Source organism: Dipodomys spectabilis, unplaced genomic scaffold, assembly GCF_019054845.1.
Source record: "Dipodomys spectabilis isolate Male_0828 unplaced genomic scaffold, ASM1905484v1 ptg000516l, whole genome shotgun sequence".
Taxonomy (NCBI): Eukaryota; Metazoa; Chordata; class Mammalia; order Rodentia; family Heteromyidae; genus Dipodomys; species Dipodomys spectabilis.
Genome location: NW_024871193.1, coordinates 2,002,907 through 2,017,588, shown reverse-complemented (window position 1 = coordinate 2,017,588; position 14,682 = coordinate 2,002,907).

Sequence of the window (14,682 nt, the reverse complement as noted above, 5' to 3'; positions counted from 1 at the left end):
CACATTTTAACCTTGACAAGACAAATTATTTTCATCATGGTCCAAAGTTTGTTAATTCTATGAGCTTTTACAATCCAAATTATTTTTCCCACCTCAGGTGAAATTTACATTTTTTTCTTTTGCTTAATGTAGGCTATTCCCTCTTTCCCTCTTTCCCTCTCATTCATCTCTTCCCATCACTGTGTTTGGGTTGCTTAGTTATTTTTCTTCTATGTCCAGTGCAGCTGATGGGCCCCTTTGTTGTATGGTGTTCCTCCTCCTGGCTTCCCTCCATTGCGTGCATATTTCTACCGTCTACATAGTCAAGAACATGGAGTCATTAATGGTGATACAACAAAATGAGTGGCTGTCCTTTGTTTCTGGAGTCCTGTTTACTTTGACGTACCTTCCTGTATTTTGGCTTTAGCATCTACGTATCATGTAGACCCTATGCTGTTTGTCTCATTGTTCTTGGCTTACCTCACTCAAATAATTTGGTGTAGCTCCATCCATTTCCCTGCAAATTCTATCATTTTGTCCTTTCTAATGGCTACATGTATTCCATTGTATATAGGTTCCACATTTTTTGGATCCACTTATCAGTTGTGGCTTATGTGGGTTGTTTCCAAATCTTGGCTTTTGTGAACAGTGCTGCAATAATCAGAGAGGTGTGTATGTCTATGTATACTGGTTCCTGTTGTTCAGAGTAGATGCCTAGGGTGGTATGGCCAGTTCATAGGACAGGTGGATATTTAGCTTTCGAAGATACCTCCAGACTGCTATCCAAAGTGGTTGTATTAGTATACATTCCCACTAACAATGCAGTAATATTTCTTTCTTTGTGTCCCTTCCAGCACTTGTCATTGGCTGAATTTAGGATGTGGGCCATTCTGACTTGGGTAAGGTGGTATCCCCGAGTTGTTTTTATTTGCATTTCCCTTACAGCCAGGGATGATGAACATTTCCTCATTTGTTTCTTTGCCATTTTTAACTCTTCTTCTGAGAAGTCTCTCTTTAGCTTCCTTGATCATTTCAAGATTGGTTTGTTAGGTTTGTGAAGGGTTAGTTTCTTGCCTTCACCATATATAATATAATGGATATTATAATATAATTGATATTAGACACTTGTCTTATATATTGCTGGTAAATATTTTTCTCATTACTTCCCATTTCCTGGTAATCTCTATGATTCCTTTTTTAGGCTTTTAGAGTTTTCATGAAACAGACTCTCTATATCTTTGGTTAGGTTGATTCCTAGATACGGTTTTTTTTTTTTTATTTTGAGATTAGTTTGAATGGGGTTGTTTCTTTGATTTCCCTTTCTATTTGTACATTGTTACTATACAGAAAAGCGACTGATTTCTGTGGGTTAATTTTGTATCCTGCTACTTTGCCAAATTGGTTTATAAGCTCTACGAGTTTGGGGATGGAACTTTAAGGATTGGTAATTTATAAAATAATGCCTTCTGCAAAAAGTGATAGTTTATCTTCTTCCTGTCCTATGTGGATCCCTTTAATGTCTTTCTCTTGCATTATTGCTCTGGCTAAAAATTCCAGAACTATATTGAAGAAGCGTGGATAGAGTGGGCATCCTTGCCTTGTTCCTGTTTTTAGGGGAATTGGTTGTAGTTTTCCCCATTATGTATAATATTGGCCTTTGATGTGCCATGTAAGACTTTTATTATCTTATGTAATGTTCCTTCTATTCTTATTTTTTCCATAGCTTTTAACATAAATGAGTGCTGAATTTTATCAAAAGCCTTTTCTGAATCAATGGAGGTACTCATATGGTTCTTGAACTTGGATCTGTTGATGTGATGGATTAGGTTTATTGGCTTACATATGTTAAACCAGTCCCTGAATCTCTGGGATGAAGCCCACTTGGTCATAATATATGATTTTTTTGGATATGTTTCTGGATTCAGTTGGCTGCAATTTTATTGAGGAGCTTTGTATCTGCCTTAATAAAACAGATTGGTGTGTAGTTCTTTTTTTGTTGGGTCTTTGCCTGGTTTGGGGATGAATGTGATATTGGCTTCATAGAATGAGTTTAGGATTATTCCCTCTGTTTCTATTTCTCTGAAGAGCTTGAGGAGTGTGGGTATTAGTTCCTCATTAAAGGCCTTATAGAATTCTGTAGTGAATCCATCAGGTTCTGGGCTTTTCTTATTGGAAGATTTCTGATTACTTCTACTATCTCATTGTAGGTGATTGACATGTTTAATTGATTTATTTTTCCTGGTTCTGTTTGGGCAATTTGTATTTGTATTTTACAGGCAGGAAAAAAGTTTATTTACTGAACTGCTGCCACACCATGTATGGTGGAGAAGCATGACTTAAAAGGAAGGGGAGCGACCCACCTCTGAGCCAGGACTTATCTAGGCTAGGGAAAGGAAGAAGTGTGGTCAGGTGGGGGAAAGGTGTGGCCACACTGGATCTCAATGTTACCTCAGGGTCTGGGACCCTCCTAAGATCAGATGGGCGGCTTGTGACCAGAGGTGGCTCAGGATGTGACCTAGCAGGAGGGGAAAGTGACTGCTTCCAGGTCTGCTAGTTACCTATGTAACAGATATTGGGCGGAAACTTAGCCAAGAAGGAGGGAGGTGTTCCTGTTCAGACCTTACATTCCAGCCTTTTGATAATTATGAAAAAGGGTGAAGATTCTCTCTGGTTATTTCCTGTTTGCAAGGGGTATCAACAGTAGGGGTAAAAGGATGAAATGAGATCCCATCTGAGAGAAGGCAGCAGGAAACAGCTGTCACTTTGGCAATGAGTCCTTAGATGAAGTCTGGAGGAGGCAATTCTCTTGGACGAAGTATGGAGAAGTCTCACGAGGCATTGAGGGACTGAAAAAAAAATAGTCTAGAGCAAATAAATAGCAAGAGGAATGACTTGGGGCTGAAAATGTTGGTAGAAATATCCCTATCTACTTCTGACATCTGGCGACTGGGTAGAGAACAAATCAAGTGACAAAGGCAAGAATATGAATTCCTGTCCAGTTCAAAGGTAGACGGGTATGGACATTAGATGGGCAGTCTTCTTACTTCTATTAACCTCACGGCTCTGGTTAAATTTGAAATGGCAGGCACAATGTAGATGATGTGTATCATCTCCTCTTACTCCTTTCCATGTTCCTTTGTTCTACAGACTGTCTGAGTCTAAGTGTCGTTGCTGGGATGGTTTGTCCCAGTTGGTATTCAAGGAGGTTTGAACTCAAGGCCTGGGCACTGGCCCTGAGCACTTCTGCTCAAAGCTAGCACTCTACCACTTTGAGTTATAGTACCACTTGCAGTGTTTGCTGGTTAGAGTTAAGAGGCTCTAGCCAAGCTTCCAGCCTGGCTTTTTGCAGGTTAGTTGGGAGATGGAGTATTAGGGATTTTTCAGCCCGGACAGGATTTGAATTGCAACTTTTTTCACGAAAACCCTTTGTTATTTCCAATTAAAGCAACAAAGAGATCAAATAGAATAAGTAGAGCTTACCTGGTCCTTATCAAGAATTGATCAAATATTCTTCAATGACAAAACTTGTTAGATGGGAGAATCTTAGCACAGATATGCCCAATATCTTAGAATCACGTAGTCAGTACTAAACAACACAAAACAAAAAAGGCAAAACACAAATCCTAATATTTAGACATCTTTGCTAACAAAGCACATCAGATGGTTGGGCCTCAGTTACCCGATTCTGTGAAAAGAGCAACTGGTTAGCAAGGCACATTTGAATAGATGGATGGAGGAGAAGTTAGTTTGGTGGAAGCGTAAGGATTGGAGGGGGCCAAATCCTTAACCCACCATTTTGCCAAGATAGTGAACTCAAGATGGCAAATTTCTAAAAAAATAAATGCAAAGAAAGCTTGAACAAAAAATCAAGCCTAGTTTGTCTAGCCTTTTAGAGGGAACCTAGAATGGGTCCCTTGGATCCAGCCCATGTAGCACGCTTCATTGCACAATACAAATAGTTGTAGAAAAGAAAAGGAAAGATATAGAAAGTTGGACATGATTAGCAGAGAGCAAAGAGATCCTGAAAGTGAACAGACTTCTAACCATTTACCATTGCAGAGGCAAAAATTGTCTAAATCTGAGAAAAGCATATGAAATTAGATGCTCTGGCTATCCAGGGAGCACAGGAGCTATTTCAGAGGGGTTTCATGGCTCGGGCATGACTCGTAGCACCCCATTAAATGTGTAGGAGAGTCAGTCTGGTGAGTGAAGGAGAGCTGACCAGGCAGAAGAGATGTCCCTAGAGATGTCTCTAGAGAGAAATGGCCAGGACCCCATAACCAATCATCCTCAGGTTCAGAAGTGACCAGCCTTTCTGCTAACGGCCATAGGAGCTTTCTGGCATAGTGCCACATGTGAACAAAGATTGAGCAACAGAGAGCAGTAGAGAGTAGTTTCACTCACCAGAGAAGAGAAGTGGTGTGGACATGAATGTGAAGTCCAGCAATGGTATTGGTGAGAAGTCTCGTGTGGTGTCTCAAGGCAGTTTAGTTCACAGAAAAGGAGTGGTTAGGAAATTCTAACATTTTCAACTCAATAACCCTATCTGAGTTACAGAATCATATGTAAGGAACATTAAATAGGTAGGTTTCATTATGTAGCCTATGAGGAGAATACTACACAAGATTAAGGCAGGAAAAGAAGTTTATTTACGGAACTGCTGCCCCAACCTTACATGGTGGAGAAGCAGGTCCAAAAAGGAAAGAGGAGATAGCAATTTGTATTCCTGTAGAAATTCATCCATGTCTGCTAGGTTTTCCATCCTTTGTAAGTAGAGTCTGGAATTATTTCCTTATGATTATTTGGATGTCGTGGATGTTTGTTGTAATTTTTCCTCTGGTATCTCTGATAATATTGATTTTGGTCTCCTCTCTTATTTTGTTAGTTTCTCTTGCCAGTGGTCTGTCAGTCTTATTGATTTTTTTCTTAAAAACAGTTGTTTGTTTTATTAATTTTATTTATAATTTTCTCAGTCTCTATCTCATTTATTTCAGCTCTTATGTCAGTTATCTCTGTCTAGCAACTTTAGGTTCCTTTTTTTTACTTGTTTCTCTAGCAGTTTTATTTGTATCATAAGATTGTTTACTTGGTCTCTGTTTTCTTGATATGTGCACTGAGAGCAATACATTTGCCCCTCAGGACTGCTTTCGCTGGGTCCCATAGGTTTCTTTGTGATGTTTCTTCATTTTCACTGAATTGTAGGAACTTTTTAATTTCTTCTTTAACTTCTTCTGTGACCCATGTATTGTTCAACTTAGTTCAGTTTAATTTCCATGTGTTTAAGTTTTTTCTACTTTATGCCTTGTTATTTAGAACAAGTTTGATTCCACTATGGTCAGATAGAGTACAGTGTATTATGTCGATCCTCTTGTATTTGCTTAAATTCCTTGTATGAACTAAGAAATGATCTATTGTAGAAAAAGTGAAGGGGTTGGCAAGAGTTAGACCCTGCTGGTGTGAATGCCTCTAATTGTAGCTACTCAGGAGGCTCAGATCTGTGTATTCAGGTTCAATGCCAGACCAGGCAGGAAAGTTCATGAGGCTTTTCTGGGGTTGTTCAGCACCACACCCCGCCTCATGTCTGGGGTTGTTCACCATCTTTGTCATTATGGGCTGGGCTGGGATGCTTATGCAAGCCAGTATGGAGAGGTGCTCCACCCCACCATGAGTCAGGTGTTAACTAGTGCTACTGCCTCAGGCTGGGCTAGGCTGCTTATGTGGCCAGTATGGAGAGGCACAAACCGCCATGGGTCTGGAGTTGTTCACTGCAGCTGTCCCCGCCACAATTATTACTGCTGCCCCGGGCTGGTCTGGGCTGTTCCTGTGGGCTAGTGCCAAGAGGCATTGTGCCCAGAGTCTGGGTGGTTTGCCACTACTGCCAGCTGCTGCTACTGCTCCAGGTTAGGCTAGGCTGTTTACACCAGCAGGACAGAGGTGCCACACTGCGAGTCTAGGGTCGTTCGCCACTGCTGACAGCTGTTGCTGCTCCTGCCTGGGTTGGGCTGCTTGCACCAGCCAGGCAGAGGTGCCATGCCAGGGAGGGTGAGGGGAATCTTCATGCCGGCTCTGTCTTCTGAGATTTTGGTTTGTATTCTCTGGGTTGGCACTGGACCTAGGGAGTCTTCTGGGAGCCTTGGGATGATCGCCAGTGTGTGGTCCTTGGAAGGTCCAGAGCCAGGCCATTTAAGCAACCTGGCACAAAGCTCCACCACTTAGGCTGCTCAGCGGGGAACCCCATCACCAACAAGGGGTAGGGGAAGGGTCTTCCCTCTTTACTGTCTGTATAGGTTTTTCCCTTTTCTTTTTTCACTTTCTGTATCTCTCTGAGTAATCGCATTTTTTTTGTGGGTCACTTGCAGAAACGGAGCATTGAAATCCAAACACTGTATTTCCTTGGGGAGAGCTGTGGTGTTTTCTTACAGTTCCATTGCCATCTTGACCCCTTCCCTTCAGGTGGAGTTTTTCCTTTATTTTATTTATTTTATTTTATTTGTGAACATACTGTACAGAGGGGTTACAATTACATGGGCAGGATAATGCATACATTTCTTACCAAGCATTGCAGCCTCCTCCTTTGCTTACCCTTCACATCCCTTCCCAGCCTCCCCCCTCCCCCCCAATCCCAATCCTTCTCCCCCTTCTTCCCCCCCACCCCGCACCGACGTTGTAAATCTCGTTTTGGACATGACAACTTGTAATTCTCATTGTTGCAGCAGGTCCACCTGTATCCTTAAACGACTTGTTTTTCCCCATCTCCTCCACAAGTTATACTGATATCAAATATAGTGAAAGCAGGGTTATACTGTGGGGGAGGGACATACAAAGCAACAAAGAAATAATCTTATAAATGCGTTAGAAACACACGCATGAAAGAAAAAATCATTAAATACATATCTAAGGGTTCATTTTCCTAACATCACATTATCTGACTTTTTCCACTTGACTCATACATATACTAGATATTGCAAATAAGGGAAACCATGGGGCCTATGTTTCTTTGGGCCTGGCTTACTTCACTTAATATAATTTTTCCAAGTTTTTCCATTTCCTAACAAATGAGGCAATGTCATTCATTCTGATGGAGGCATAGAATTCCATTGTGTATATATACCACATTTTCTTGATCCATTCATCTACTGTGGGGCATCTGGGTTGGTTCCATATCTTAGCTATGGTACATAATGCTGCAATAAACATAGTTGTGCTGGTAGCTTTAGTGTGGTCTTGTTTGTAATCACTTGGGTAAATGCCCAAAAGTGGGATTGCTGGGTCATAGGGGAGCTCTATGTGAAGTCTTTTGAGGAACCTCCATACTGCTTTCCAAAGTGGTTGAACAAGTTTACACTCCCACCAACAATAAAGTAAGGTGTGGAGTTTTTCTTAGGTGGTCGGTGAGCCTTGGTTACCAAAGGAGAGGTCCATAAAAGAATATGTTGTAAAGCATGCAGATTGTAGTTAGACATTTCTGTTAATATAGCCTTCCCAAATTTAGGAACCAACGGGAGTGGTCTACCCTAAAGTATTTCAAAGGGATAAATCCTTTATCATAAGGGCTACATCTTCCTCGAAGGAGAGCAAAGTGGAGGAAGCTCACCTAGCTATCGACAGTCTCTGTATTTAATTTAGTTAGTTTCCTTTGAGGGCATATTCATTCTTTCTAATGCCTTGAACTCTGAGTTCTATAAATGGATTGTAACTTCCAAATTTATTCCTAGAGTGTTAGTTAATAATTGAGAACTTGGGCCATGAATGCAGGGCCATCTTTGGACCCCACAGCTAAGGGTAAGCCAAATCAAGGGATTATTACACACCTCAGCTCAGCCTGAAAAAGTGTCCACTATTACTAACAGATACCAATACCCATACTTTCCAAGCTTTACCTCTGTGAAATCCACTTTACCAAATTCACCATCTGAGGTTCCTCACATATGAATTCTTTCCATAGTTTCCAGCTTTTCAGCATTTACCTGTTGGAAATTACCTACACCCCTTACAAAGTATTGTCACATTAAGGCCCCACTGGTTTTCAGAGCAGTTTAGTGGTCTCAGGAAATTTACCATGGTGCAAATATCTACACGTAAACTGACAGAAAGCTTGAGCCTGTATGCTTTTTTCACAAGTTCAGTGTCAACATTTGCACACTTATTACAACTGTTTTTGCTTCTTCCTTTAATTTTAATGACTAGTAGCTCTAGAGATCCCACTGGTTTTAGAGTGATCTCCCAAGCTACCTGATCAGCTCAGATGTTTCCCTGTATCTTAGGGTCTCTAGTTTCTTTAACTCCTGTACAGTACTCTGAACCTTGGAGACTTCTTCTATTTTATTCTCCCCACTTTCTCTCAAACTTGCTTTCAAAATCCCACTCTCCTTCTCAATGTGCTCCTTAAACTGTAACTGATTTGGCGGGGTCACAGGAGTGTTACTTTGACTGGACAACTGCTGCTCCTTCTTATCACACCTTTGCTTGCTCTTCAGGTCCTCCCTTAAGTTCACAAAGGTACTATTGCGAGGTATTTTTTCCCACCTCCACCTGTTCCATTGGGACACGATGCTTCTGCATTAAATTTATGGTGAAGATCTCAGCAGTCTTTTGGGGCTTTTACTCTAGTAGTTTCTCTTTCTAGTTTTCCACTTCAGTGTATTTTTGTGACAGATCTTTCAACTGTTTGTTTAGCACTACTGATTTTGTTCTTAATGCTCTTTCTCTTTCCCCAGCATTCTCTATCAGAGCATGTGGCCCTTTAGCTCTTTCTGAAGAGTAACAATCTCTTTCTCGAGCCTGATATTTTCCTTTTCACTTTTCTTGGACTCATTTAGGACAGCACTTCCTCGTCTTCTCTGCTAACTACTCTTCCCTTCTCTCTCTCTTGTTTGAATTTCTGGTGACACTTTTCAAAGCTTATAATCGACACGTACTTCAGCCTAATACATTTTTTATATCAGTTCCAGCTCATTTTTCATGTCCACGATTTCTTAATGCAACATCAGGATCTCTTCTTGGCTTCACTTGTGGTTAGTAAGGATGGCAGTATTGCTCTCTTGTGCTTCTGTCGGCCTGTGGTCCCCTAATTTGCCTCATACTCATCCAGGCTAATGTATTTGAATTTCATTTGATTCTGAGTGTTTTCTAGGTTCCTTTGAGGATTTTCTTCTCATTTTTCACTCTCACAAGTTTATATCTTCAAATCTTTCCTTCACGTCAAATAATTCTCTCTTTTTTCTCCAATGTGCTCTTCTATGTGCTTTTTATCTCTTGGTTGGTTTTGACTGGCACATAATGGAGATTCAGTCTTTTATAAGCCTGTGTTTTGAGATAGAAGTGTGTGAATTTTTCTTTGCCACATTTCTTCTTAAGTTCAGTGGGCTGTTTTTTAAATTGAACACAGTTGGAATTCAGAGCCCAAAGCTCCTTTGCATGTTACTCCAGAGATATGAACACATTTTCCAGGTGGTTAATGTGATTACATAACCTGTCATTTTCTATCTTTCTCCTCCTTGGACATTCCTTTTCCCAATGTCCATTTTGCTTGCAATAAGCACACTTATCTAGTCCTAGAGGTTCCCTACTGCCATTTGCAAATGAATTGCACTGTCTTTGCCAAGGGTTTCTTGATCCCTATTCTGGTGCTCCTATCAAAACTCAACCCCCACCCTTCTGTATAATATGTTCTCAAATAAAATAAAATTAAATTAAAAAAAAAACTCAACCCCTTTTCTTAGAGTCTTTTTTATCCAGGGTATCTCTTTTATCAAACACCTACTGGGCAACCTCAAAACCTTCTAAATTTTGAAGCTTTTTTTCTAATATCTGGGGCTGACTGGGTAACAAAGGCCATATTTAGGGCTCTTTGATTCTCCAGAACTTCAAGATCTATAGGCCTATATGTCCTATAGGCATCTGGGAGAAGTTCCAGGGTACTCACTGGGGAACTGTACCATCTCACTCACCTTAGATTGATGGCTTGGCTTTCTAACCACTGAGGTATCCCTGCTAATCAAACCTATCAATAATATGTAAGCACTTCCATCCCTCAATCACTGTTAGTCTCAGCTTGGGTAAGTCTGTGGAAAGACTTGCTCCAAATGGTCTAGTAAATAGTGGGGGTACTGTCTGGTCCAAGGACTACTTTCAAGTCACCAAGCAGGATTCACTCCCTTTTCTACCAGGTGAAATGCACCTGTAAAATTTGCTGAAACTCATTGCAGATGTGCTTGTGTGTGAAAATTACTGTCTTTAATGAAATAATGAACCCCTGGTTTTTCTGAAAAGGATGGAGTGTGCTGTTTCCGTTATACAGGTCACTAGTTGCAAAGGGAACATATATTAAAAAGGGGGCCTGCCTACCATCTCCTCCAGGCTCCTGTCTCAAGGGTAATAATGGTAACATAGCACATTGTACCACCTCAGGCTGGTAAAAGTAACCACTTTTGGTATGGGAGGACTTAATATTACAAGTGCTGGTGGTAAAGAATAGGAGAGAGAGTACATCAATGCATCTGCCTCTAAGGGACTCTATAACCCTTGGGGAGAATATTTTTTGGATATAGGAACTTTAGGCCTTGTTCTCCCATCTTGAGAAAAGGAGTAAACAGAGGTGCATACAGGAAACAGAGAGAACTATCAGCATACACAATCATACCAATAGCCACAGACACTTATCTTACATGTCCCATACTTCTCAATGTTGACCTCTACAGGAGGTCCCAGATGACAGAGAGAATGCCCCAGATTGCCTCTTGAGGAGGCCTCAGATGACCCCTGGAAAATGTCACATATGTCCTCCTAGGAGGCCCTAGATAATCTCTCATGGAGGTTCCAAATGGTTCCCCAAGGAAGTGTCAGAAGACCTCCAAAGAGGTCCCAGATGTCCTCTCAATGAGGCTGAGATTACCTCTCAAATAGCTCCCAGATGGCCACTCAAAGAGGCCATATATGAACCCCAGAGGAGGGTCCAGATAATCCTCTTGAGAAAGTAACAGATGATCTCCAGAAAGGGTCCTATATGGCTTCTGAAGGAAGTCCCAGATGATGTTTGAAGACAGTCATATATTTCTCATCAAGGTAACCCAAGCTGACCTCCCAAAGAAGTTCCAGATGACCTCAGGAGGTGGTCCTAGATTGCCTCTTAAGGAAGCCCCAAAGACTACTTTTGAAGAGGTCTCAGGTTGCCTCCTGCGAAAGCCCCAGATGACCTCTGGCAAAAGTCCAAGATGGCCCCTGGAGAAGGTCCCAGCTGAACTCCAGGGTAGGTTACAGATGGCTTCTCAAGGAAGTCGCACATGTACTCTTGAAGGGGTTCCAGATGGCTTCCCAAGGAAGCCCTACATGACCTCTCAAGCCACAAATGACCTCCAGATCAGGTTCCCAAAACAGGCTGGCATGCTTTCCCAGACGCACCTTTAGAGGGACCTAAATGATTTTTGTCAATGTTGATCCTCCGGCGACAAACACTCAGGTAGATTCTTAACCCTGAGAGTTGACACTTTCACCTATGGGGATTTTTCCCTGGGGCCAAGGCCTGATGCTATCCAAATTGATTATCTTGATGGGGTTTTCCGAAAATTAGGAACTTTGTAGTTCAAGAGAATCCATCGAGACACATTTAATATAATAAATGTTCTCCAAACCACCAACCCCCAAAATTATGATATCCAAAGCTCCAAACAGCAAAAGGCAAGCCTTTTCCCCCCTTCCCTTTGTCTCTCCTTGGCTACAGAACTATACATCCTTCGATGTCTTTCCATTTTTCCCTTCTACCAGTTCCTTCTTATCTTCAGGCCTCTCCACTCTCCACAGGTCTGAACTGCTTTGCTTGGGTCGTCAGTTGCCATCCTTCACCTCCTGTCCCCCCTCAACTTCCTCTCCTCCAAGATCTTTCCCCTTCTGCTATCACACCACTTCCTTCCAGGACTTTCCCCTTTTTCTCTTTCCCTTTATTGCTCTGAACAAGTAGCCTATATAAAGTCTTCTCTACACCAACTGCCTAACAGTTTTCAACTGTCACATCCCAAACTGCCCACAGCCCAATCACTTCTTAACAGCTCAACATGTGGTGATTAATACACCAGCCCCTTCCACAGAATGCCCCACCTTCTTTGGTGGCATACTTTGCCCTCTCCAGCTGGCCAGGAGATGGTGTCTGGCTGATTATCGAACCCTATAAATTATTGGGGCCCTGCTGATTATTACAGTACCCTCCTTGTGAACTAGTAGCAATTGAAATTGGAAATTTGATTGTAATATTACAAACTCATTGTGACATCACAAACCCATTTTGACATCATCATCAGCACGACATCACAAACCCATTGTGACAATATTGTCATTGTGACATCATGATTCCATTGTGACATCTCAAATCTATTTTGACCTCTTAGGTCCTTTGAAAAATCCATGCCCTTTTCAACAGCCCAGTCCCTTTGTGTACCCATATCCTTGTTGTTAACTGACAATTGAGATCAGACATAACATCAAAAAGTGTTTGTGACATCCTCAACAATGTGACATCAAATTTTTATTATGAGAGCATCAGCTTATTGTGATATCACCAAAATCAATGCCATAATCACATTATGACAACAATTCTCATTGTGACATCATAGACACATTGTGAATGCCTATTCTGTGATTTCATTGTAATTCAAATGTGGCATGAGAGTTGATATCAGAAACACATTTTTGTGCCTACATAACCATTTTGACATCATAATCACTTTTTATATCACAGTGCCATTGTGATATCACTAACACAATGTAATATCCCAAACATCTCCTGTCCTAACTTTTGTGACCTGTTACCATTGTGATATCTTAGACCTTTTTGCCCTCATAAATTTTCCAACCTCATATTTCATGTATGACATGAGATATCAGAAATCCACTGACATCGTGACCATTGTGATATCACACTGAGAGATGTCATGATCATCGTGTCACATTGTGACATCACAAAAGTTTTGATGTCACAATTAGTTGGTGATGCCATACAGGTAAGGGCACACAGTAGGTCTATGATGTCACAATTGGTTGGTGATATCCAAATGGCATAAAGGATCTCATTTGTCATGAAATCACAGAGAATATGAGTTCATGTATGGACTGTGGTATCTACAAAAGCATTTGTTGTCCCAAATGTGTTGAAGTCCTAAGAGGATTATGATGTCACAGTGTGACACAATGGTCATGATGTCTGTCAGTATGATGTCACAATGGTCATGATGTCACAGTGGATTTCTGATATCACATATCATAACTGAAAAATTATAAGGTTGAAAACAGTTTATGAGCTCATAAAGGGCCTAAAACATCACAATTGGAGCACTCACAAGACTTATGAGGAAAGTGTGGTCACACAGGCATCAAAGATGGCCGTGAGAGGAAGTTGAGTGGGCAGAGCCTGATTTGTTTCAGTGTGTAAACAGCTTGTGGAAGCTTAGGTGCATGATAAGGTGTGACCTTTACAGTCATTGGTTGGTTCCATTTCCTCCCCTCCCACGCAGTCTTTTGCTTTAAAAAGGGCTTGCTCTGTGTTAATAAATGAGTCCCTGCTTGACTTGAATCCCCGCTGTGTCTTATTGTCTCTTAGGCTAAGGGAGGCTGGGGAACGGGCCAGCAGCTGCACTTACCGTTCCTTGGACCCTGTCCGTCTTTTGTGGGACAAACGAAGACCTGACATCTGGCCCCCCACATTTGGCTCGAAAAGAAAAGATACCAGCTGAGACTAAGCACTCTCTCAGGGTAAGTGAAACCCTTAGTATGGGTAATGCTATTGCACAAAAGAAGGAAGAGGAGGCAACATTAGGCCAAGAGGGAATAAAGGAGGACTTGGGAAGTGAGAAGGAAATGGAATGGGTCAAATTCCACTGAGAATGCATCAAAACATGCACAGTGGAATTCAAAACGAGCGTGAACGTTACCCCCAATGACTCGGGTGCCCTTGACGGTGCTAGGTCCCCACACTATTCCCCTGATTGGAGGTGGGGAGGTAAGGTGCCCTATGGGACCTGCAAGAGGGACCTGCAAGACCTGGACCCCTACCAACCTTCTATAGAGGGGCCAAGGGCTAGGAAAAAACCTACTTGGACTCCTGACATTTAAGGGAAGTGCCACATAGGAGTCCAGACCTTAAGCCACAGGATTCACTTCCACAAGCTTATCCAGTCAATCTGGCACCAGGAAGTAATATGCCCTTGGAATGGTATCCATGGGAAGCTAAGGATCTGAAAGAGCTCCACAAGGCGGTGGTGGAGGATGGCCCGAACTCCCCTTGGGCCCAGACTCTATTACATGACATTGCTTATCACCTGTGTGTCTGGTGGGATGTGGCCAAAGCCCTCCTCACCAGTTCTCAGTTTATTAAATGGTGTGCCTTCTTTAAGGAGGAATGCAGAGTGCAGGTGGAGAATAACCGGCAGGCTCAACCCGCAATACCTATTACTTATGCCATGCTAACAGGGACAGGGAAAAGGTACTCCACTGGCATCCAACAGGCCACAATACCTGGCCAGTACTGTGACCAGGTGAGACGGGCAAGACTTGTTGCATGGTACAAACTGGATGATGGGCCCACTGAATCCCCCATAGCAGGAGTGAGACAAAAACCTAGGGAGCCTCTAGCTGAGTTTAGACTGAGTCCAACAGAGTATTAACCACAAGCTGCTGCCAGGGAACCTCCAAGATCATTTTGTAAAGTTGCTGGTT